At 33.7% G+C, this 24,523-nt stretch overlaps 1 non-coding gene across 1 annotated transcript; it reads right to left on the bottom strand.

Annotated features, from left to right (window-relative positions):
* Positions 1-14,828: 14,828 nt before the first annotated feature.
* On the bottom strand, positions 14,829-14,902 carry TRNAT-GGU (transfer RNA threonine (anticodon GGU)). The gene has a single exon. It is a non-coding gene; the product is annotated as a tRNA-Thr (tRNA).
* Positions 14,903-24,523: the final 9,621 nt, after the last annotated feature.

The following is a 24,523-nucleotide window of genomic DNA, read 5'->3' as shown; positions in this document are numbered from 1 at the left end:
ATATTGACTGAGTTGTGCTTCTTTCTTATTCTTCCTGGTGCTGCCACCTGTCTTCCATATAATGGGGTGATAATGGTAAATGCTTGAATTCTCATGTTTTGTAATAATCTTGTCGTAGTTCCACATGGTCTCTGTGGAGAGTCGTTTTTCAAATGGCGAACCGGCTTGCATTCACCTTTCGCAGTTTGAAATCCACAGGAAAACATCAATGTGCCGCCAAAGGACGCAGAACCACACGATGTGATTCCAGCACGATGCCAACACGACCGCAGAGAGAGAGAGTTGCACTTTCTTTCACCGCTCCAGTGTTCCATATCGTAATGCTTGCACAATTCCACACGATGTCGATCATTGGTAAGTGGGATGAAAGGTTGACATTTTTTCACCCTCTGACAAACAGACATATAATTCAGGTACGTACCTGCTGAATCGTTGACAAATATAATATTCTAAGCGATATTTTTCGCAATAACTTCAGTGTTATTCAGTTGCGAATAATTACTACGCCGGAATACAGAAAAGTGTTTGTGAGTTAGAAAGCAATCACCAAAGCAAATTTTTGGGGCCTTCCAAGCAGTTATTTAGTTCAGTATGTCCAGGACGTTAGACTTGTAATGACATCTACCTAAAATGAGCAAAGTTTCAACTGCTAGGACATCTCAAAAAATCACCAATGAAAAAGGCGAATACAAGGAATATACAAAACTCCTTATGCATTTCGACACGCTATGGGTGCCGTCTTCAGAGGATAAAACGCTGATCGAGGATCCCAATGGATTGGTTACCAAATCTTAATTCTCGGTTGCTCAGCGGAAAGGAAAAAAAAAAAAACGTCTGTCCGATTCAAACGTCGTGACCAGGACTTGGACAGATCGATCTATTTTTTTCTTTCAGCTGAGCAACCGACAGTTAAGATGTGGTAGCCAATCCAAGTGCGATCCTCGGTCAGCGTGATATATTTTATCCTGTGAAGACACGGCGGCATCCATAGCTTGTCAAAATGCATGAAGAAGTTTGTATTTTTTCCTTGTATTTGTCTTTTTCGTTGGTGAATTCTCTAAGTATTATTAGGCAAGGTTTACCAACTCTTCCATGCTGGAACATCTGCTTCACAGATTGTACGAATTTATTAACTCCTACGACGATTCACCTTTTAAATGTATTTAACTCTCATCTTCAACTGATTTTGGTTGAGGTCCGCGAAACACTACATAGCACATGTTATACAGTATAACATATCATGTATATGTTATACTGTGAAGACATAGACGACTTGTCAGACCATATAAGTAAATATTCTCAAGGGAATATAAATTGATATTCCCAAATGAAGTTGATATTCCCCATTAAATATTAGTGAAGAAATAAAGTAAGTAGAATATAAGTAAAACGTGTGTACTTGTGTCCCATAACAGGAACGTGAGATCCTATTTGGCTACCACCGCCATGCGCAGTCTGACAAATATGCTTCTAACCCCGCTCCCATTATTTGCACCGCCACAGATGTTTTAACGTATAATCCGCGGATTATACGCAGGAAACTGGTTGTTCAATCAGAAAATCAATTTTTTATGAATCTTCGTCAAAATCGGTAATTTTATGCTCAGATATATATTGTCCCCCGATAAAGTGGAAAGAAAATTGTGTAAGAAATGGATCAAATTTCAAAAGAATCGATGGAAATTCTTTTTTTCTCCCTTTCTTAAAAGAATCTGCCAATTCACGAATAGAATTAATAAGCTCCAAAAGCGACGTTATTAACGGAGTTTTCCCCCCAATCTTAGAGAAAGAGCTCAAACAAATTCGGGAACAAATTTTGATATCCGATTAATCTTCCATTATAACCGAAGTGGGATATAAAAGAAGGGGAAAAAATTTAGATTTCTTTCAAGGCCTATCAATCACGCTTTATTCGATGCCTCCGCAATACTTTTTCTTTTAATTTTTCTTTCCTACACTAAAGAACTGCTATTTTTCAACCATTATTAGTGCCATAAAATGCGAAGAACGATATCATATTAAAGAAATAGAAAACATTTATAATAATACATTTTTCAATGACTGCTATGCATTGAAATGAACTCAGACAATATTTCTCTTCCAAATTATTGTCTTACATTGTTTCTCTTTCGCGCGCAAATCCTTCGCGTTCCATCCTAATAAAGTTTTCACCAATTATTACCTAGTATTGTAAAACGCAATACTGAAATCCATTGTAATTGATGTTTTAATATTTTTATTATAATTAAAAAAATCTCTGTCAATTAAGTAAATTTCCCTGTGCTGTGCAAGAATGAGAGATCAGTGATGATGATGCATTCAATTTTAATTTCTCCATGTCATATACGGCTTGGTTATGTTATACCTTATGATGAAACATCATGAAAATGTTTGGCTAAGATAGTCAACGTTCATGTTTATTATATTTTTACACCGTCGTTGTAAAAATATAATAAACATTTCTATCGAATATGCCGTTAAAATGAAAAAAGTTATGAGTACTTAAATTTTATTTAATTTTATATTTCAACCTCTATGTTCCATTATTGTCCATTCAGTTATAGTTACTTAAGCTATTCAGAAATAAAATGTTTTTTTATTTTAATTTAAACACACGAGGATGTTTAGTTCAATGTATCCGACTATATATATATATATATACCTGTTTTTGTGCTTTTCTATATAATGGTCCTGGAGTGAACTTTAATAAAAGTTTTTGTTAGAAAGTGTTTCAAAATGGTGAAAACAATGATAAATTTTGGACTACCTATGCCATTCTCTAGAAAAAAGTCATTTTTAAGTCGGACTTCAAGAAAAATTCACGTCATGTTCAAAACACGATTACAAAAAAATTCTGTGAATGAAATGTTTTTTTTTTGTTGTTTCCACATTACATTCAACTTGTCAGATTAGACATAACCAGGACTCTCTCCCTTCCAGGATATAAGCCCTTTACCCGCGAGGGTTGGGTTATGCTGGGAGAGAGTACATTCAACTAGTAATTATGCAGGTCTGACACCAAAATTGAATGAATTGTACGGTATGCTTATAAGTTATAATCAAATCTGTTAACGTACGTGTGCATTTTTTGAAATTTCATTCAAAATATCGTTTATATAAAACACTGTAATCGGACAAATACATGCGATAGTCCTTAGATTTTGGTTTTTAACATCATTAAAAAAAGTATCAATCGACTTTCAGAAATCATATTTAAAACTCAAGTGAAATGTCAAAAAATTAGTGTTCTTCGTAAAACACGTTTACAATATTTATTCACGCATTACTTATATGTAAAAACGCAATGCTAAAGGGGGCGCAATTTCGATTCTAAGCATTATACCAAGAAATCAAAACCTGTTTTGGAATCAAAACAAACAATAAAAAATGAAAAAAAAAAGTTGAAATCGCGTTATTTTCATCCAAAATGACGTTTTAAACGTAGTCAGATAAATTAATAAATTTGGGCGGTCATAAATGTGCCACGTGTTTGATTGATTTAAAATTAAATACGTTGATGTTTTTAATTTTGAATCAAACATAATCCTATGTTAATTTCGACCGGGCGTGTATTTTTTTTCGACCCCGTGCCCAAAGCGGGCGTTAAAAAGAAAGAAAAAACGAACTTTCGTTTTTTTAATGTTTTCATTGAGAATTTTGAGCGTCCCTAAACATTAGTGAAATTCCACAGAAATTCTTTCTTCGGCGGACATGATGCAAATGTGTAATACGTATTACAATCTATTTTCACGGTTCTACTACAGTATTAAGCGGCTCTGTACGGTCATGGGCTCTCACATAATGCAACTGAGAAGTTTTAGAAAACGGGAAGCACCTCACTTCCATGAATACCATCAGGTATAGTGTTTTTCTGGAAGGAGAAAAAACGACTTCTTCGTTGCATAAAAAAGTAAAAATATATTTTTCCAAAAAAGTATTTACAACGTGTCCCCCCCCCCTCTTCTCTACAGTATTTAAAGTGCCCGGTATGGACAAAAATTCAGCGAATGATTCTCTAATTGTGGAAAAATATTTATGTGTATTTATCTTCTATACGAAAATATAAGAAAAAAATATGACTTCTGCTGACAGTCAATTCAAATCAAAACTACACAATCCGATGTAATTTTTCGTTCTCCTAAAGTCGTTCTTCCATTTTTCCGAGGCTTAGTTTGTCCTGCACCGGAGTATGCCGTTAGGTTTCAGAGACCGTACCTACAGAGGGACGTAGATCTATATGAAGGGGTAGAGAGAAGAGTTACGAGTACTCTTCTTGGTACACAAGGCTTGAACTATAAAGAAAGCCTTGATTTCTTGAATATGTTTACTCTGAAGGAACGAAGGTGTCGGATGGATATTATCGAAGTGCTTATAATTCTCAACAGGATGGATATGATGGATCGTGGATAATTAATACACCGTCAATCGAATGCTTCGACAAGGGGATACCAGTAAGTATCGTTTAGTAAGGCACAATTCCAGGTTCTGGTGTTGCAGAGAGTTTTTGACTAATAAGGGTTGTTAATAAATGGAATAGCTCACCTCCGGTGGTCGTGAATTCTCACACAATTGGCACGTTCAAAAAGAAATATGCTAGAAATGGTGGGGTAAATCGAGAGAGAAGCTATCCATGATTTAAAAAAAAAACATTGGTAAAACAACCATAATCTTAATTATATTGTCTTAACCATAATCTTAATTATATTGTCTTAACCATAATCTTAATCAACCATAATTAAAATTTTATGGGCAGTGTATTATGTATTACTCATTTTTTGGTGATATATGCTTTTATACTGGGTATTTTGGTGATATTTGAAATCCATATTTTTTATGGGCATAATTTTTCAACAATCTCGTATGCCAATTTGCCTGTTGCGGCCTTGTAGTTGTATTCTCAATTTCTTAAGTCAGGTTAGTTGTTGATTTTAGCATGAAAACAGACAAAAACTTTTATGATATGATATATATTATTTGTTGTTTTGCTGCATATCGGAGTGATATTTATGCACCAAAATACCGGTTAACATATTTCTATGTTTGCCGCTGAACCAAATCTTGTAATTATCAAAAACACATTACTTTGTATTTTGACCCTTAAAATTCACACCAGTATGCAGCATAAAAACAAAAATTTATATGCTCATACTACATGTTGTTGATTTTCATTCTCAACAAATTGGTTTAAAACCAACAACCATTTTATTTTGAGAATTATAACACAGATAGTTTTGATTTTATTCGATAGGTGACATCAGGGGGCCCAGCTAAATGCGTTTTCTCGTACTTATAATAGCAAAGTATAAAAGCATGAGATACTGTATAATGGGTCAGAAGGTTAGGAAATTTTCGTCCAATTTTTTTTCCACAGGTTCGCAAATTATCTTTCCTATTTATGCTGGTTCGTGATAATTTTCACTTAATTTCAGCGATTTGCAAGCAGATAAAAGTTGAAGGACACAGAACTAAACCGTAGTAAGCAAATGCTTTCAGTGACAATAGGTAATTTTATCTATTGTCTTACGGTTCGATACGAGATAATGCCTCTCAAATTCTTTCTTCGAGATTTTCCAGATTTCGCCAGTGAATCTGTTCCCAGTTTTTATCAGGTTTTTTTCCTTTTGTCCCGGTTTCTCAGTCGTATAACCTGGCCATCCTATCCAGTCCCGCGCCTGCTCCAAGTCTGGTCCCGTACAGTATATCGGCCATGGTTCTATAGGTGAGTTGACTTAGTGACCTTTTTGGTGCCAACGCAGTAAAAATTATAATTAGCGGTCTGACTAATTTTCGATTGGTGACCGTCAAAATTTCGATTGGAACCGTCAAAATTTCAAAATTAACACAAATTACACCACTTTCGATAAATTTCTTGCAAAGACATACTAGTGTGTTTTTAATTTTTTTATCCAAGTACGTAAATCCAGTGATATTATTTTTTGGGCACGTAAAGTATTGATCCGGGCATCCATTATTTCAAGTTACAATCCCGGTCAGGCAAGTATATATTTTTTTTAGATTTGTCTAGCCCTAGTCGCTAGCATGAATGTTGAGGCACATGTGGATATTGGATATTGTGGACAATTCGGTGTTCCGGGACCATGGAGTTGCGCCTTGGCACCTGTTCCAAGCGTGATAACGCAAATTGTCATATTGCGCGGTCGGTTGAGCAGTTGTTTAACGACTCAGAAGTTGGAGAAGTTCTCTCACCTTCTCAGAGACTCGATCTCAATCATAAAGGCGCCTTTTCGGATGAACAGGAACGAAGGATTGCGATCCTTACCAAGACATTCGACTCTTCTGCCACATTTAACTTTCACTTCGAAGGAGAAATGGCGTTAAATATCGATGAGATATTATTTCAAAAATTGATTCAGAGTATGCCGAGAAGAGTGGCGTGAGTAACCGCAGCAAACGTTAGCATATAAAAATTTTAAATAGAAGCTAAATATATTCTCAAACACTAATTTAATGTCCAGATAATTTTTAACTCATTATTGGTCTCCGGGACTAAAGGTCTTTGTAGGTTTCTCACGCATTTCCAAACCAGATCGATCGATTTTTTTTTCGATTTTCAGATTGACATTTATTTTTAGTTTTGCTACAGATCTATCAGTAGGCGAAGCCATAACAAAAAAATTCCTGAATGCCATTCATTTTGGTGTGTGAACCAATGGTTTGTTGCAAAACAAGATAAGTAAAAAAATGAATTTCAAAATCAGATAGATCAAGATGCGTGTAGGCATGGATAGATCCCATAGTTTGGTTCCAAAACCAGAATAGATCCAAAAGAATCTATTTCTCTTTCAAAGAAATATTTATACAGAGCTAAAATTTGGTCAAGACCTGTGTCTATCTAATACCAATTTGTAATAAATAAATAAGTAAAATTCTTCCATAAATAATGCAATTAAGGAATGTCCGACCCCCTTAAGTAAATTTTTCAAACATAATTACACATAAGTAATATGTCATATCAATCAAATGTAAAAAAATTCGTGTTAACCGGTTAATTTGTTCTATCAAAATAGAAGAAAGAAATGCAATGAATTATAGTATAAACTTATGCAAGAAAAACACTCTCGACGCGATTTTCTCAGATTGCAGTCTTTGAGCTCATCCGTAAGAAATTTAAAAAAAAAATCAAAATTTCAGAATTTTTACAGAAATGTTTATTCAACATGCGTTAGTAAAATGAATCTCTGATTTAGAAATTGACCAATGAGAGCATTTATAAAAAAATGTTGAAATCAGATTTTTGAAATTTACACTTTTCAAATTTTAAAAATTCATAAAATTTTAACGAATGGTCAGGTTCCGCGTGAATTTTACTAACATAAACAATATTGAGGACATATTCAGGAAATGTGTACACTTGCCGTGCATACATTTCCTCAAAACTTCAGAAATTTATTTTGCAGTAGTATTTTTTTTAAATCCTCCGGATTAGCTAAAAACCGCAATCTGGGAAAATCGTGTTCAAAATGTTTTGTCTTGTATAGTCTACGTTTACATGATAGTTCATTATTTCTTTTCTTTATTTTGAAAGAACAAAGTAATCGATTGACAGGAAATTTTTTGCATGGGATTTGCAACTGAATGAAATATTTTTTTTTAAATCCATGCTTGAAAAATATACTTTAGGGGAGTGACAACTCTTAATTACTTTTTAGTTTCTCCTTAAAAATGTATCAAAAGTGTCTGGTTTTGAAAAAAATATATATATTAGACGCCTCAAATATATATTTTTGTCTGAGATATGATTCATTTCTATAATTTTTCTATATTTCGTGAATATTACCTATAATTCCTGAATTTTTCAGTAGTGATTTGAATCATGATGCTATCCTAATCATTTCTTGTAAGATTTCGTCCGACAGGTCATTGTATGGAAAGATGCGAAGGAGCATGCGCCGGCATCCAGGATCAGTGCAGTAAGTGATTGAGTTTGGAAAAATTCCAGCTGCTATCATCAGAATCATTATTTACTTTTCCTCCCCCCTTGTGAAATAAGTGAGAGCATTCGGTAATCCCATGGACGCGGCTTACTTCGCATCTAGTGGGTCTTCTTGAAATATCAGCTTTAGTCACGGCATAGAGGAAACATAACGATTTTCGTACAAGTAAGTATATATGAGATCATAGAGAAGTGTAGTACTCTCTCTCGTCCTTCCCATATCTGGTATAAGTGAAGTTATATATCGAGAATGAAAATGATATCGAGAAGACGATGGTTCTGCTTTCGCATGCCTGAAAAAAAAAATTATTAATTCATCTATTTCCTACATTGAGGAGATGTTAATATTTTTTATATTATAAAAACGGATTACGACAATATTTTTGGATAATTCCATGCTTCCACATACCGTCGAACTATTAAAAAAAATTCTCAGTCCAGACTGAGAACACACACATACTCGATCCATGGCTTGCGGGCCAAACGGGGCACTCGGAGCCATCTGATGTGGCTTCCGGAACATTTCCAGTTCATCTGAGCTACCAACGGCACATATCCAAATCACCCGGGCGACTCCAAGTACATTTCCAAATCAGTTTAGCGTCCCGCGGTGTACACCTCCAGTTAACTTGAATGACTCGTGGTACATTTGCGGATTACTTGAGACGCTGGCGGCAAATTTCTAGATCACTTAAGCTGCCCGCGACACATTCACAGTTCACTTTAGCAGCTAGAGACATTTTTATAGATCACTTAAGTGTCCCGTGTCATTGCAAAGGGAATTTCCAGATCACTAAAACTGCCCGCTGTACATTCCAAATCAATTAAGCGGCCCGCTGCAAACTTTCGGACCACCTGAGTGAATCGAAGTGCATTTCCAAATTAGTCATACAGCCAGTGGCACATTTTTAGATCACCTGAGTGGCTCGAGGATTATTTCCAAATAATCGATGTGCCGTCGCCCGTGCCATTTTTCCAAACCAATGAAGTGGCCCGCACTACCCAAAAGGATGAGCATCTTTGCTATAGAATTTAAACTATTGAGAATATTTTTGTTAATATGGAAATTATTGGAAAGTGGAAAGTGTGGAAATTATATTGCTAATAAACAACTATGGAAATACTTTCATAAATGTGAATGCCGCCAATGATTACTGTTTTAGGACTCTCGTAATCATAGGATGAATGACATTACGTCGTCTGAACTACCAAGTTATGATTTTGCGAATAGTTGTTTTTTTGGTTCCATTACTGAACAGGATGTTTTATCTGCTATAAAAATACTCAAAAGTCGTAAAGGCCAAGGCGATGATGGTATTCCTCCTTACATAGTAAAGGGTTGTGGCTCATATTCAGCTGGTCCTCTGTCTATCATTTTTAATATCTCTATTAGTTCTGGTGCCTTTCCTTCAATTTGGAAGACTTGCTCAATGTTGCCTGTCTTCAAAAGTGGTGATAAATCTGATGTTTCAAATTACCGACCTATAGTTAAAATGAATTCTATTTGTAAAGTATTTGAACTTATCATTCATGAAAGAATTTATCGCCACGTTCGTTCCTGGTTTTCTAGTTGTCAACATGGTTTTATTGCTGAGAGATCTTCATTAACTAAATTAGTCGAATTTTCTAAAGATATAGCTCAAACTATAGATAATAAGCAGCAAATTGATGTTGTTTATACTGATTTCTCAAAGGCTTTCGATTCAATCAATCATATTCTTCTTCTTCAGAAGGTCAGGGGTTGGGGCTTTTCTGGACATCTGCTCAAGTGGATTGTCATACCTTACTGGGAGATCTCAGAGAGTAATTTTCAATGGTTGTAAATCCTCTTCTTATGCAATGCATGTTTTTCTGGTGTTCCCCAGGGGTCGATTTTGGGTCCCTTACTTTTTATTTTATTTACAAATGATTTACCTAATTGTATCGATACTAAATGCTTAATGTTTGCTGATAATGTAAAAAATTTTCATGTTATTAATAATGCTGATGACGCTGCTAAATTACAAGAATCTATTAACAAACTGAATTTATGGTGAGTAAATAATAAGTTGTATTTAAACATTGATAAGTGTAAATGTATTACCTATGGTAGGAGGCATTCTCCACTTATATACGATTACAGTATTTATGGTCAATTACTTCTAAGGGTTGATTGTGTGAAGGATTTAGGTGTTATATTTCACAGTTCTTTTTCGTTTAACCAACATATTAATTATATAGTGTCTGAAGCATCTAGAAGTCTTGGTTTTATAATTCGTAATAGTAAGCTTTTTCACAATGTTTAAACTATTTTGTTACTTTTCAATTCCTATGTTCGATCTGTTTTGGAATACTGTAGCATAATTTGGAGTCCACATTGCTTATTTAATATAGTTAAAATTGAACGTGTTCAAAACAGGTTTTTACGCTATGTATATTTTAAGAAACATCAGTCATATAATCACTACTTATCAAACGAAATACTTTGCTCATCGTTCTGTTATGATTCCCTTGAAACTCGCCGTCTCAGGGCCCTTACTAGGTTTTTTGTAAAAATTATTCACTCTGATATTGATGCACCTGATATTCTAAACCTTATTACTTTTTATTGCCCACGAATCAATCTTAGATGTCGTAATCTTTTTTATGTTCCTCCATATCGTTCTGATATTTTGAAAAATTCTCCATTGCACCGATTTCTGAGATGCAGTAATACTGATGATGTCTATTTTTAAACTTTGAATTTTGTATATTTATATTTTTCTTGTATTCATATATGCAAACTGTAACTGGGCTTTTGCCTGTAGTTTGTATTTAAATAAATAAATAAAGAAAGAAAATTGTGAAGTATGGACAAAAGGCAAAAAAACTCCTCAAAAATGGCAACTTTTATTCACGTTTAATTACAACTCCCTACAGGAGTACATTTTTTGGGGTGTGGAATTTTTCTCTACATATCGGCCTTACTAGGAGACTATCTCTACACAGGAGGGCCTGGAAAACGGAGGGTTGCCATCTTTGCTCTGAGTTCATTCTAAATAATATTGCACACAGTGTTAGTTAAATATCATGGTTCTGGAAATTTATATTTCGGATATACTATTTTTGCTGCACTTACATCCATTCATAAATAACAAAAGTAATAACAATGACCATTAAACGATTTAGTAACTCTTATTTAATGCAATGTAGTGGAATTATCAAAGGCCTCTTTCCTATAAAGCCGCTTTCTCTTGAAGGTTTCAACAGCTGGCTGATAGGAAGATGAATTCAGAAGAGAAAATTCAACTCACTCTACAGGGAATCAAATATACTTCCTCTCACATGCCGGGTGAGCCTAGATCAATGCACTACAAAGGCAAGAACATATTTCTCCTAAATTTGTGTGCCCTGGAACCGTACAGGGGCAGTCAGTCCTAACCCAGTCAACAGCTCACATTTGCTGGCATTGCCACCAAATAGCAACTTATCTGAAGAGGACAACTCATCGCTATCCATGCAAAGGTTTTTACAGCTTATGCACGGTCCCGTTCAGCGCATACAAGTTCTAAAGAAAGGGGGTCCATTGTCTTTGTAGCGTAGTGGTCTAGCGCCCTCACCTGGGATATGATAGGACGCTGGTTCGATCTTCGCAGTAGCCACCTGTTGAAACTTTCGCATAATCAGCTGAGAGTGATATCTTCAGAGAACCTCTTCTTTTTCCGGAATTCTTATCTTCATATTGATTTGTCTCTATTAATCAAGAGGCCACCACTGTATGAAAGGATGGTATCTCGATCAGCAATGGGTGACACCTCCTTCTTGGAGAAATGTTATTTCGGATGTGTGTGGTGCAGTAGAACCGTCGATAACGGACACCCATGGGACCCAAAAATGTTTCTGCTAACGGGGAGTGTTCGCTAATAGGGAAGTACGATGTACAGCCTAACCCCGTTTATACGACTTTCACTTTTATACGTTTATACGAAGTTTGACTTCGATCGTAATTGGTTCTGTGTGGGTAAAATGATACACCGATGGTTATGCATAATCACCAATCGTCTCGATAAAGAATGTTTGATTTTGATTAAATTATACTACATTTTTTTCACTTTTACCGGTGGTTATCCATAATTCCCAAATAAAGTTGGAGAATCTCAAATGCACTAAAATATGGAAAAAAATTATAGCATTTCTTCACTTCATTAAATCAGTCTTGTAACGTTGCAATGTCATCACACGTATGAAAAAACAAAACCAACATTATACAATTTGAATCCACCATCCTGCGATCATAGTTATGTTCAGTTAATGAAGTAATTAATACATTATTTATCATATTTAATAACACGAGCTGAGGATTAAGCATAGTCATAGTTGAATATGATAAATTCTCATTTAATAGACTATAATTTGAAAAAAAAATGGTTTGCCTAATTTTACTGTCCGCTATCGGTAGTGTCCGCTAACATAGGGTGAAATACATTTTAAAGCCCTGTTCCATGGGACCGGGAATCAGAAAATGTCCGTTAATGGGGAATGTCCATTAGAGGAGGTTCCTTTGTAAAAATTTAAGAACCTAGTGGCTTGTTAGGTCAATCTGAATTGCATTTAAAATGACAGTTTGGGGGAGCGTTGCTCTCTACAACTGATAGCAAAAGACCAGTATAATGTCATGGAAATCGAACGATTTAAATGGAGGATGAAATCGATTATGAATTTTATCTGATTTATTATTGATTTCAAGATTTCAATATGTGATTTAGGACTTTATATTCGAATTAAGATTTAATATGGAATATATAGGATTATATGTTTGATTTCCGATTGTATACGTAGATTTGTGATCTCGCAATTGATTTTATACTTAGATTATGATTTTACACTTAGATTATGATTTTATAGTTGTTATGATTGTAATGTATATTTTGTAATGTATGCTTTTTTATGAATAAATTGCCAGAGGTATCCAGTCCGTGTGGACAATGAGCCGATATTGCCATATGGCGATGTGGCCGGGGTATCTTTCGGTTTGACGGTCTCTACTGAACTTCATCTTTACATACACATTTTTCCTGGAATTTCAACAAAAGAGTCATTGCCTATTTTATGATCATGTGCCATACGCCAAACTAGTAGAAATTTGAGGGTCGGTAAATTTTAAGGGGTGACAGTTCTTTTTAAATATTTTAAACTTCTGATATATATATCCCTTTTAGACTCGGTCATGCATTTATCGGAATTTTCAAAATGCTTTTGCATTTTTGATACTCAAAAATGCATTAAAAACACATATGGCAGCAAATCTTTATTTTTTTCGAATTTTTTTTTTTTAGACATCCAATTTCTTTTTGTGAACAATTTTTTCCGACTAAGAGGATGCAGGTTATATATTCATCTTCACATTGAATTTTTTTTTAAGAATTTTATTTGCTAAATTTTGTGGAATAAATCACATTTTTCCCGGAGGCACTTTCTCCTGGAAGCCATCTTAAAAACTTTCTGAAAGTTCAGATCCAAGTGTTGCCTGCTGATGAATGTACCTAAAGTTCATATTCACTATATTGGGTCTAGGCCAATTCGTCGTGCTCAACATGTCGCGTGAGAATTCGTCGCAGCGTCAATTGCTATAAACTCGTCGCGGTACAAATTTGTCGCAGTACAAAGTTGTCGTAGACTCATTCCGTCGGGGTACAAATTTGTTGCAGACTCAATTCGTCGCGGTAAAAATTGTTGCAGACTCATTTCGTCACTATACAAATTTGTTGCAGACTCATTTCGTCGCTGTACAAAGTTGTCGTAGACTCATTCCGTCGGGGTACAAATTTGTTGCAGACTCATTTCGTCGTGCTACAAATTTGTCGCAGACTCATTTCGTCGCTGTACAAAGTTGTCGCAAGCTCATTTCATCGCTGTGCAAAGTTGTAGCAAAGTCATTTCGTCACGATGTCAATTTGTCGCTACAAATTTGAATTGCTTTAAAATTCAAATGTTTGTTGTGTTCTTATAAATAGGGTAGTTGCTTTAGGCGTAAAAAATGGAACTATTTTTTTTCTCATTTGCTCGAAATGTTCCCCCTACCCATCTCTATTTTAATTTTTAACAAATGAAGGAAAATATTCATTGAAGTCATCGAGGGACATTTTACCTTACACCAAGATAATAAATTGCGATTCAAAAGTGTTTGAAACTTGTGGGTTCTTACCTACATGCTCATACCCATTCCATAAAGTACTGTGGGCACCCACAGCATCCCTGTCTCTGTCACCACTGTAAATGTCAATCGATTTTTCTTTGGTTTTTTTTTTCAACTCTAAAGTAACAACTCTCAAATAAAACGAATGAAATCAGACTTTTAATTAGCCCATTGTATGTAACTTCATGTACATGACACTCATACGGCTCCAGTCAACGATTAGTAAAAATTTCTTCTTACAACACAAGTGAACTAACATTAACAGACAATATAGGATTATATTCACAGAGGTATATTCCTGGGTTGGGAGGGGGTATGTGGGCTTTATCCCTAGTTGACAAGTTCAAGTGAAAGGGCGTAACCAAAATTGAGTAATTGGTGATCAAGAACATGAATTAGAAAGGGAGAAGGGAGGCAAGGTTTGAATAGCCCACAAGTGAGAAGGCTATAAATCCGCCTCTGATTATAGCCTACATTTATCAGGATAATTATAATTTAAAAAAATTCATATCGTACATATAAACACACCACAGTACCTAAACCTTTATTTGTTTTCAGTGCTTTGAGTAACATTTTATTTAAACACTTATCTAACGTGAATATCGCAATAAAAAGCCTGCTTAGAGAGATATAGATGGCTTCTTTCTCAGCCAGAGATATCAAGGAAACAGTTATTTTCCGGATATTATGCCGAGGCGAGCTCGGAAAGAAAAGTCATCACGTCTCCACCGGGACTCGAACCCAGGCCCTCTTGCATACCGGGCAAGCATGCTACCATCTACACCACTGGAGACACATGACTCTGCCTTCCTAATTTCACGCACTGTGTCGTGAGGCGCTGAAGTAGAGGCATTAGTAGCCTCTCTTAACTTCAGGAAATGGCCCCCGGGTGGGACGGTTTAGAGAGATATAGATGGTTTCTTTCTCAGCCAGAGATATCAGAGATATTCCGAGCTCGCCTCGGCATAATAGCCGAAAAATAACTGTTTCCTTGGAGCTGCGACAAATTTGTACCGCGACAAATCGACAATGCGACAAACTTGTACCGCGAAGAATTGGAGCTGCGACAAGTTGACAATGCGATGAATTTGTACCACGACAAATTGAGGCGCAACGAGTTAAGCGCGACAAGTTGAGTGTGACAAATTGACCGGCTGCGCACTATATTTCTAACGCAAAACCTACACAAACCTTCAAGTCCGAGTTTTACTCCCTGAGGTCGAATGAAAAAATTCTATATCCGGAAAAAGCAACCCACACACTTACGGTACCAGAGTTTGGAAGGGAACAAGGGAAAACGTCGTAAAATATTTTATTAAACAAAGGCATAGAAGACCTAAATATGGCTCTACATAGAAGCACTACAATCGATTCTTAAATGATAGAACTGATTTGGCTTACAAGTTAATCTATCAAAACAATGATAGATTCACGTTTTATCCTTGTTGATTTATATGCCTTGAAAACGATGACAATAACAAAATTGGAGTGACGCACGCACACAAACAAGTTGAAAACTTGTAAATCGTGAATTCTAATGTTCTGATAAGAATATCGAAAAGGGAAAGAGAAGGCGGGCAAAAGAAATCCCAAAGATATCTTCAAAACTCAGTCACGAACGGAGTCTTCCCTATTGGAATTCCAAAAACAGAATACGATATGCCAATGAGTTACTATCACTGTTTCCAATCGTACTTTAGGAGAAGAAAAGAAAAATAACGAAAAACTAACCAATGCGGAGGAGAGAATCACTGAATCACTGGCGTTGAGAAAAAAAAAATGCAAAAAAGAGAAAAGATTGGAAGAAAATCCACGTGAAGCGATTACACTCAGGGTGATCAGCATGGGAGCAAAATGACTCAATATTTCTCTTATTCCAAAGAGAGAGAGCAAAAAAAATCGTAGATATATTTCTGTATTTCTAGTGTATTGTGTTTCCGGTATATTGAATTCTCGTACGATCCGGAAACCATTTGGTACGTAGCGAAGGCCTAGAGAAGATCAGAAGCAAAAGCAATTGGAAAGAAAGGGAGCGGAAGTATATCATGCTATTCTTTTCTATTTTATTTTGATTGTGTTATTTTATTTTATTATTTTTTTTTGTGGGTCCTTTCTATTCTAGGTAAGAGACAGGTTCATATTTCATGCTTTATGGAGCGAGCAACTGATGCAGGGACGTAATTCGTTAGCTTCCGAAGTGCTGCTCCTCTTTCATTTTACTTTGAAGCATTTAGCTATTCTATACATTATAAAGAACGTGGAACATCAAATATTATTTCGATAACTGAAGAATAAAATAGACAGTATACGGGATGATGTTGCATTATATATCAGATTTCAACGTCCTTGAAAGTCCCTTAAGTCGGAATGAGATACGAGGAAACCAATTTTCTATCAACGAAATATCACCGAACTGTCTAATACTCATGATTTTTATACAGGGTGATTACTTAATTGCCCTTGTCACATTTTACTGTCAAACCGTTGATTCTAGACGCCTCTACTTCCAATTAAGAAAAAAAAATCCAAGTAACTCGTAGAGCTCAGATACGTCATTCATGTTGCAAGCGGTTGTATATTTATTAAAATATAAAAAAATCAGCTTCTTATACTAACTGTATCTTCAAAGACCCAATTAGAAAGTTTTTGCCCTGTCTCTTGTCAGGCCCCCTGTCAGGCCAACAAAAAAAAAATCATGTTTCTGAGTGTTTAGTCACTGAGATATTTCATTGGAGGAAAGTAGGGAAAGAACAGTGAAAACTAACGGGCAATGAATGAATGAACGCCAGAACTTTGCCACTGGTCTTATTTCGTCGCCGAGATCTCTTCCAGCCCAAATTCGTAGCAGAGAAGAGGAAGTCTGGAACACTTTATTTTGTGTCAAACAAGAATTAAAAAAAATTTTTTACAACGTATTTTACCCGGACAATTGGGTACTGTCGTGATTAACAAATTTTGTGGTGATTACAGACGAGATGGGATTGGGAATTGGAGAAAAGTTCCGGGGTTTCGTAAATATAAAATATCCACCGGAGCGAGTCATCTCGCTTAACACCTTATTGGTGAGAAAATGGGTTTGACTAGAAGCCAACATCAGTTTTATTGGGTTGAGTTCACTCTCTCCGGTGGATTTGATGAAAATATGAAAAACAGAAATATTGTGTGGGAATATATACAATTAGGGGGATCACCCGTGCCATCTAGTTTAGCACCTTATTCGGTGAGCAACATGAATACGACAATATGAGTATGAACATGTGTTGTGGACATGAAATGCATGAAGAACTTGAATAAAGGAAAGAGAAATACACATTTACATACATTTATATACATATATATAACTGCCAGGTCAAGTCGTCTCGCCCAAAACCTATTTTGGTGAGCAATGTGGGCTTGGTTTAAATGGGGGATTGTCTGGAGAGAGTCGTAGCTGAGGATCAGCTTCGGTCTTGTTGTTTTAGTTGGCTCGCTCTGGCTGGGAATATTTATAGTGAAAAGAAAAAAGAATATACAGTCGAAACCCGTTTTAACGAATGCCGTTATAGCGAAAATCTCATTTTAACGAACACTTTTCTAATCCCCCAAATAAGTTTACACAGGAACAATGCTAGGTAACCTGGAATTCCTTTATAACGAAATTTCGTTTTAACGAAACGATTTGTCCGATCTCTTGGCGTTCGTTATAACGGGATTCGGCTGTATATAAGATAAAACTACATGTAATGGTTGGTATGAAACCATTCGTGTCCTCCCGCTTAGCACCCTCGCTAGAATAGCGGAATGAAGGACACTTGTGTTTATCACATTTACATGATTGTAACGGGAATGACATAAAAATTCTTGTTCGGGTCCCGTTAATACATGCTACATCTTGTACATGTAATAATTATGTAATAGTAGTGGCAGTCATGTGGATATGATTTGTGTTGTTGTTTTTATCTATTACTCTTCCCCCCCCCCCACCCTCATATTTTTGTTAAACTAACCGCTTTTACTAAAACTAAAGGGGAAAGCTTTTTTTGCTTATTTATTTTAGGCTTTTCTTTAAAACATTTCTTCAATTTGCGAATGTAAACACCTCAGCGAATATTGCTATTAGAAACGTGTTTTTTTTTGGCCATGAAAGAGACAGGCAACAACTGTCTACTTGAGTTTTTGATGACAGGTGCCATTATAAAAAGTTAGTTTTGATTTTGATAATAATACAATCCCTTGTATTATGAATGACGTACTTGAATATTACACGTAATTTGAATACTTTTTCCGATTGGAAGTGTCCGCCTAGGATCAACGGTTCGACCAGTAAAATGCGTCAAGGGGAATTGTCGAATCACCCTTTATAACGGTACATAGGGTGAACACTCAAGTCCCTTTCCCACAAATTACGGACGAATCATTGATCCTAGAAACATACTTTCAATTAGCAAAGATATCCAAATGAAATGAATAAATCTCAGATACGTCATTCATATTCAAGGGGGGTTGTAAAAAAAAGTTATCAAAATAAAAAATAATTTTTCATTTAATCACCCTGCCCTAAGAAAACCTAATTGAAAATTGTTTGCCCTGTTTCTTCTAAGCCGAAAAAAATCCGCGTATCTAAGTGCAATATTTGCTTAGATATTTGAATTCGAAAACCATTGAAAATGATTTTTATTTATAACAACCAGAATTTCCTTTGGAATATGAATAGCGTATCTGAGGTCTTCACGTTATTTGGAAACATTTCTAATTAAAGGTATGCCTCTACGATCAATGATTCACTTGTTATTCCTGATGAGTGAACTTTCCTATGCACCCTATACAATGGTGATTTTTTTCAGTAACTGTAACGCAATTCATACAGGAATCGTCTTTAAACATTTAGAAAAAATATGGAAATTTTGTAATATCACAAAAAATTGAAAAATATGTTTAACAACTTGATGAAACAATTATATATATGTATATTATGTTATTTATTTATTTATTTATTTATTCATTTATATTTATATATTTTAAGTTTTAAATAAAGTTGAAAATCTCGACAGACCGACAATACCGAAATCCCTAGTTCAAAAATTAATTTCATTAGACAAAAATCTTGGAGTTTACGTTATTGAGTTAATTAATTTGTTAACGGGATGACAGAAAAGTAAATAATAGTAGGAATTAAAAAAAATCACTAAAAATTCCAAAAAGTATAGAATAGTTTGAAAACAGTTAATGTTCTCGGGAAAAAAATCGAAAACCACTTGTCTATGTTCTCAAAATTATAATAAACTTATTTTTTGACGCATATTTAATCATTTTACTATGCATCGCACCACATAACATTGGCAAATTAAGGAAATTATGTTTTTAAATTTATTTTCTAAAATGTTTTTAAATTTATTTTCTAAAATGTTTTTAAATTTATTTTCTAAAATGTTTTTAAATTGATTTTCTAAATGTTTTTAAATTGATTTTCTAAATGTTTTTAAATTGATTTACTAAATGTTTTTAAATTGATTTACTAAATGTTTTTAAATTGATTTTGGACTGTCGCAATTATTTCTGGAACAGTGTTGCAGATAGTCACTTTTTTGAAAAATAGTTCTGTGTTTGAAAAACGAAAATAAATCAGTAAATTTCTTCAGTTAATTTCGTAATTTACGAAAAAATGTATGTGTTGAAATAAGTTATATATATTATGTAATAGACAACTGTGAAATAATTGGATTTATGATCATAACCATTTATCATAACATTTGAAATATAATCTGTGCCTCTCTATATCTAATCTATACCTGCTTTTACATTTTTCTAGTCCGTTTCATAGACCATTCATCTCAATTTGATGCAACAAAAAAAAATGTTTTTTTGAAAATGTTGAGCATGAAAAATGGTTTTTTTTTATAGTTATATAAAGAAAAAGGAAACAACCGTTGGACTCTAATGCACCGTATAAAGGAAAACAAAAAATACTAACGAAGATTTATTAAATAGTTACAGGAAGAGGCTTTCGAAAGCTTGCTGATTTGGATTGTCTCGTTACTGCCGCTAATCTAATCTAAAATACCATTAGTTTCCTAATCCTAAATCAGCTCCGCCTTTGTCTGGTTCAAAAAAAGGACAAAGAAAGCATTTTCTTTAAGATTAAGTTTCTCTTCGCAGTGTGGCGAGTGTTCTCTTATTTTTGTTCCATCTTTTTTTTACGATACAAGATACTCTATTCTCAGTTTTGTTGTTCTTTTAATTTTACATCCTTTCAGTAATTTTTTTTTTCTCCAAGTCCGTCGGAATCTTCATTATTTCGGAGAAGAAAATAAAAGAAACAACCTGTAAATTTCTTCGGGGTTAATGAAAATGGGAGAAAAACTACCATTGAAGTACCGAAATATTTGGAACTTATAACTGAATTACTCAAAATCTAGAATATGATTAACACTAGAACGGCCGGAGCAGTCATTTCGACGGTTTTTGATTTCGAAAACGCTATAATCTCGGCAGTATTTGACGTACATACTCCATTTTTGTTGACTCTTCATTATATTTTTTTATTTATTTTTGTGTACAAAAATTTGAGGACATGGAAGGTCTTGTTCGGGAGATATTGACGTTTATACCAAGAACGGTCAAAACAGTCATTTGATTGCTATATGCAAATTGTATATGTTTTCTTCTTGTGGTGGGCGTTGATGCATACTTTTGCTTTTAGGTTTATTTCCTATCATTCCTTGATGGTGCACACAGCACAAGATATATTCACGAGTAACATACCAATACGAAAAAATTAATAAAATAATGATATTTGTTGTATCATGTTACTGGGCAATCTGAAGAGTCTATTGACAGGGACAGTATGTATTCAATCAAAACCCTATATCATATTGAGCTATAGCCTCTGTTATCAGAGTTGAGAAAACTTTTTTTTTTTTCTGATCGTTCACCTTTGCAAACTCAGTTTTAGTTTGACATTTCATAACTCTTCGTGCCACCATGTGCTTCGAAAGCTTCCTAGGAAACAGCGGTTCATTCACAGTGTGTAGAAATGGTTGTTAGAAAAAGGATGTATGACAACGAAATATTCTAATTTTATCGGTGCTGAATCATATTTCGGACAACAAATCTGAGGCTGAGGAGACTTAGGATGCAAACTCTGACAACGAACATCATTATGTTCTGCTATATTTACCGGAAAGAGAAAGTAGTATTTCCGGAAGTGACTGGTCTGAATCAGATAATACTGACAAAAATGAAAGACAATTATACAATTTAAATGAAAATACAAAGAGTATTTTTATTTAAATTGTATATTCTTCATAAGTTAATTTGTAGTAGGAAATTTTATTAGTGCCCTAGTTTTTCCTCGATAGTCAAGTTTAGGGTGGCATAATAGTATATGTTATCCATAGCGTGCGCGAACAACTAAATGAAGTGAATAAAAGAGACAATGATATACATATAAATCATTATAATGGAGCAAATGTACGATGTGATGCAAATGCAATGTATATCTATCTTTTTTTCATGGTAAATGTTGTCCACAGTTGCCCTCTAATTTCCATATTTATAGTTGGAACACCCTGTATGCTTAAAAAAAACCCAAATTTCTTCAAATTTAACACATTATCCATGTGGGATAATCCTTGTTATTTTTTATCGTAAAAACTTAGTGTGATTAAATATATTGCACTAAAAAGAAGCAGCAGTCAAAAAATGACTGCCAGCGGCCCTTGTAGGTATAACGTATAGTCCGGCTCTTTTAGTGTTAATACACTTCGTCTCTTCGACTGGAGTGTACCGTTTTGTTTAGTGAGACTGAACTGTGGCTATGTTATTTTGTATAAGATGATAAATCCTAAAGTCGAGTTGACCATCTGAATTGGGAGTAAACTTGAGAACAAATCCTAATTTAAAAAAATGAAATAAAAAATCATAAAAACATAAAAGAAAAAGTCATAAAAGAAAGAAATGAGAACATTGTTAAAGAATGAAACTAAACAATCATAAAAGAATGAAATAATCACAAAAGAATGAAATTAAGAAAAACCAAAAAAATAATAAAACAAAAAAATTATAAAAGTATGAAATTAAATTCATAGAAGAAAGAACTTGAAAAATCATAAAAGAAAAAATTTAAAAATTCGTTAAATAATGGAATAAAAACTTATAAAAGAATGAAGTAAAAAAAAATAAGTAAAAAGTCATAAAAGAATGAAATGAAAAGAATTAAAGAAATTGAAAGAATGAAATTAAAGAAATTGAAAGAATGAAATTAAAAAAATTGAAATGAAATTAAAAAAATTGAAATGAAATTAAAAAAATTGAAATGAAATTTAAAAGATTGAAATGAAATTAAAGAAATCATAAATAACAAACGTAATTAAAAAACACAATTAAATGAAAAGTAATCAAAGAATCATGAAATAAATTATAATTAAAATAATATATCCATTAAAAATTTATTATCAAAAATAATAATTAAGAAATCAGTACTCAAAAAAAATTACGATTATTACTCATATTAAAAAAAATATATAAAAAAATGTTACAGTATTTTATTTTAGTTGACTGAAAAGTGATTTTTCAAAAATTTGTTATCGATTCTCCTTTTGCATACAAATTACTTCTGCTACAGAACAACACAAGCATTTCGTATTGGAAGAGAAAAAAAAATTATCTTAATTTCCTAATCCGAGAGAATCATAGATAATTATATATTCACATAATTTAAAATTATAATTTCTGATACTGAAAGATTAACCAAAAAACAATAATTCTTACGTCTTCGATTAATTATAATCAGAATTTTTTGAGCAATATTTCATAAATAATTTTTCTTAAGGAAGTCAGTTTTACGTCGGCAAATTTTTTCAAGGGCTATAGTTGATTTGAAATATTGGTTTTCGAAAAAAATTTCTCGCGCACGATGTCCATAAACATGCAAAGTGGTAACGAAGAATAAATTTTACTCGGAAATCGAAACGAGGATAATTAAATGTGTCTTATGACAAATATATATCCATTATAATATTTTTATATAACATTTTTTAACCCTTATGCACAATTTTTGTTGCACAATCAGGTTGCTAACTTCAAGGTAAAAAAAAAGAGAAAGAAATGCAAACAAAATATTTTAGCATATTATCAAAATCACTGCGACACATGCTCTGCAACAAAGAAAGTGTGGTTGTCATTAAATGAGACAATTATCAGCTAATGTAAATTATGTAATGGAAAAAAATGACCTCAGCTTATGCACAAAGTCGATTCTGAATTTTTTATCTTCAAACTGGCTGCAGTAATAAACATCTATAAGATCCTTTGCATAAATGCAAAGCTACTCATTTAAGGTTTAATATTGGTATATAAGAGAAATATTAACGAAATTCAATTTACTCACATCGTCAAATAGACATTGAAACGATCTATTATATATAGTTATTTTTCGACCACCATATGCTATAAAAGTGAATTTTGGAAAGCCAGAATTAAATTTATAAAATCAGAAAAATACAATTAGCAGAAAAGTAGAATTATAGTTTTAAAAACTAGAAATCAACATTTTAAAACTAGAAATCAACATTTTAAAACTAGAAATCAATATTTTAAAACTAGAAATTAACATTTTAAAAAGTAAGATTCACAATTAAAAATGAAAAAGCAGAAGTAAAAAAATATAAAAGTTTAAAGACAAAAAAAATCAGAAATAAAAAAAAATAAAAAAGCAGATATATGAATTTACTTCATCTCTTAAAACAATAAAAAGGAGTTCAATTCGTTTTTTTATAAATACAGTAAATGATATATTTTTAAACCTGTTTTTTTCATCTATATCTAAAAATGTAAATGTATACGTAATATGCAAGCTAATATGCATTGCAAAGTAAACCATCTTGAATTTTCTTTTGAAATAAACCCCCTAAGACAAGAAATTCTTGAAACTTATTTTAATAAATTCCTCATTACTAGAAATAGACATTTACTTCTATCCTGTAGTAACGATTATGGAGAGAGAAAGAAAGAGAAAAAGGGTAGACAGAAACAAAAAAAAACCCCCAACAACATTAAATTTGTAAATTTATTCAAGGAATTCTTTTCCCTAAAATGAAGTCGAAAGTCCCTAAAAAAAACAACAATAAAGGAACAGCAACGGAAACAGGAACAACAAGGAGAAACAGAAGGGGAAAATAAAAATAGAGGATAAACTCATACATAGTATCAGAGCCAAGATCAGAAAGAAAATAAGAGAAATAGGAAAAAAACTAAAAAAAAAAGTGCATCTAATGCACATTTGATGAGAACGTCCCAGAACCGAAAGTAAAGTCCTTCTCCGTGTCCAAATGTCCGGTCCGCCTGCATCGGAGATGCAGTAGTTTTTTTTTTCCTTAGGGCTGAGACGCTGTGTACGGATCAATATTCACTGGGCAAGGTCCAAACCAATCCTTTCA

Source organism: Pholcus phalangioides, unplaced genomic scaffold (genome assembly GCF_987345545.1).
Source record: "Pholcus phalangioides strain wild (caught in Gottingen) unplaced genomic scaffold, Ppha-v1.0 ptg000015l_1, whole genome shotgun sequence".
Lineage (NCBI taxonomy): Eukaryota > Metazoa > Arthropoda > Arachnida > Araneae > Pholcidae > Pholcus > Pholcus phalangioides.
The sequence above is the reverse complement of the archived record's forward strand: the minus strand, read 5'-3'. Positions and strand labels throughout refer to the sequence as shown.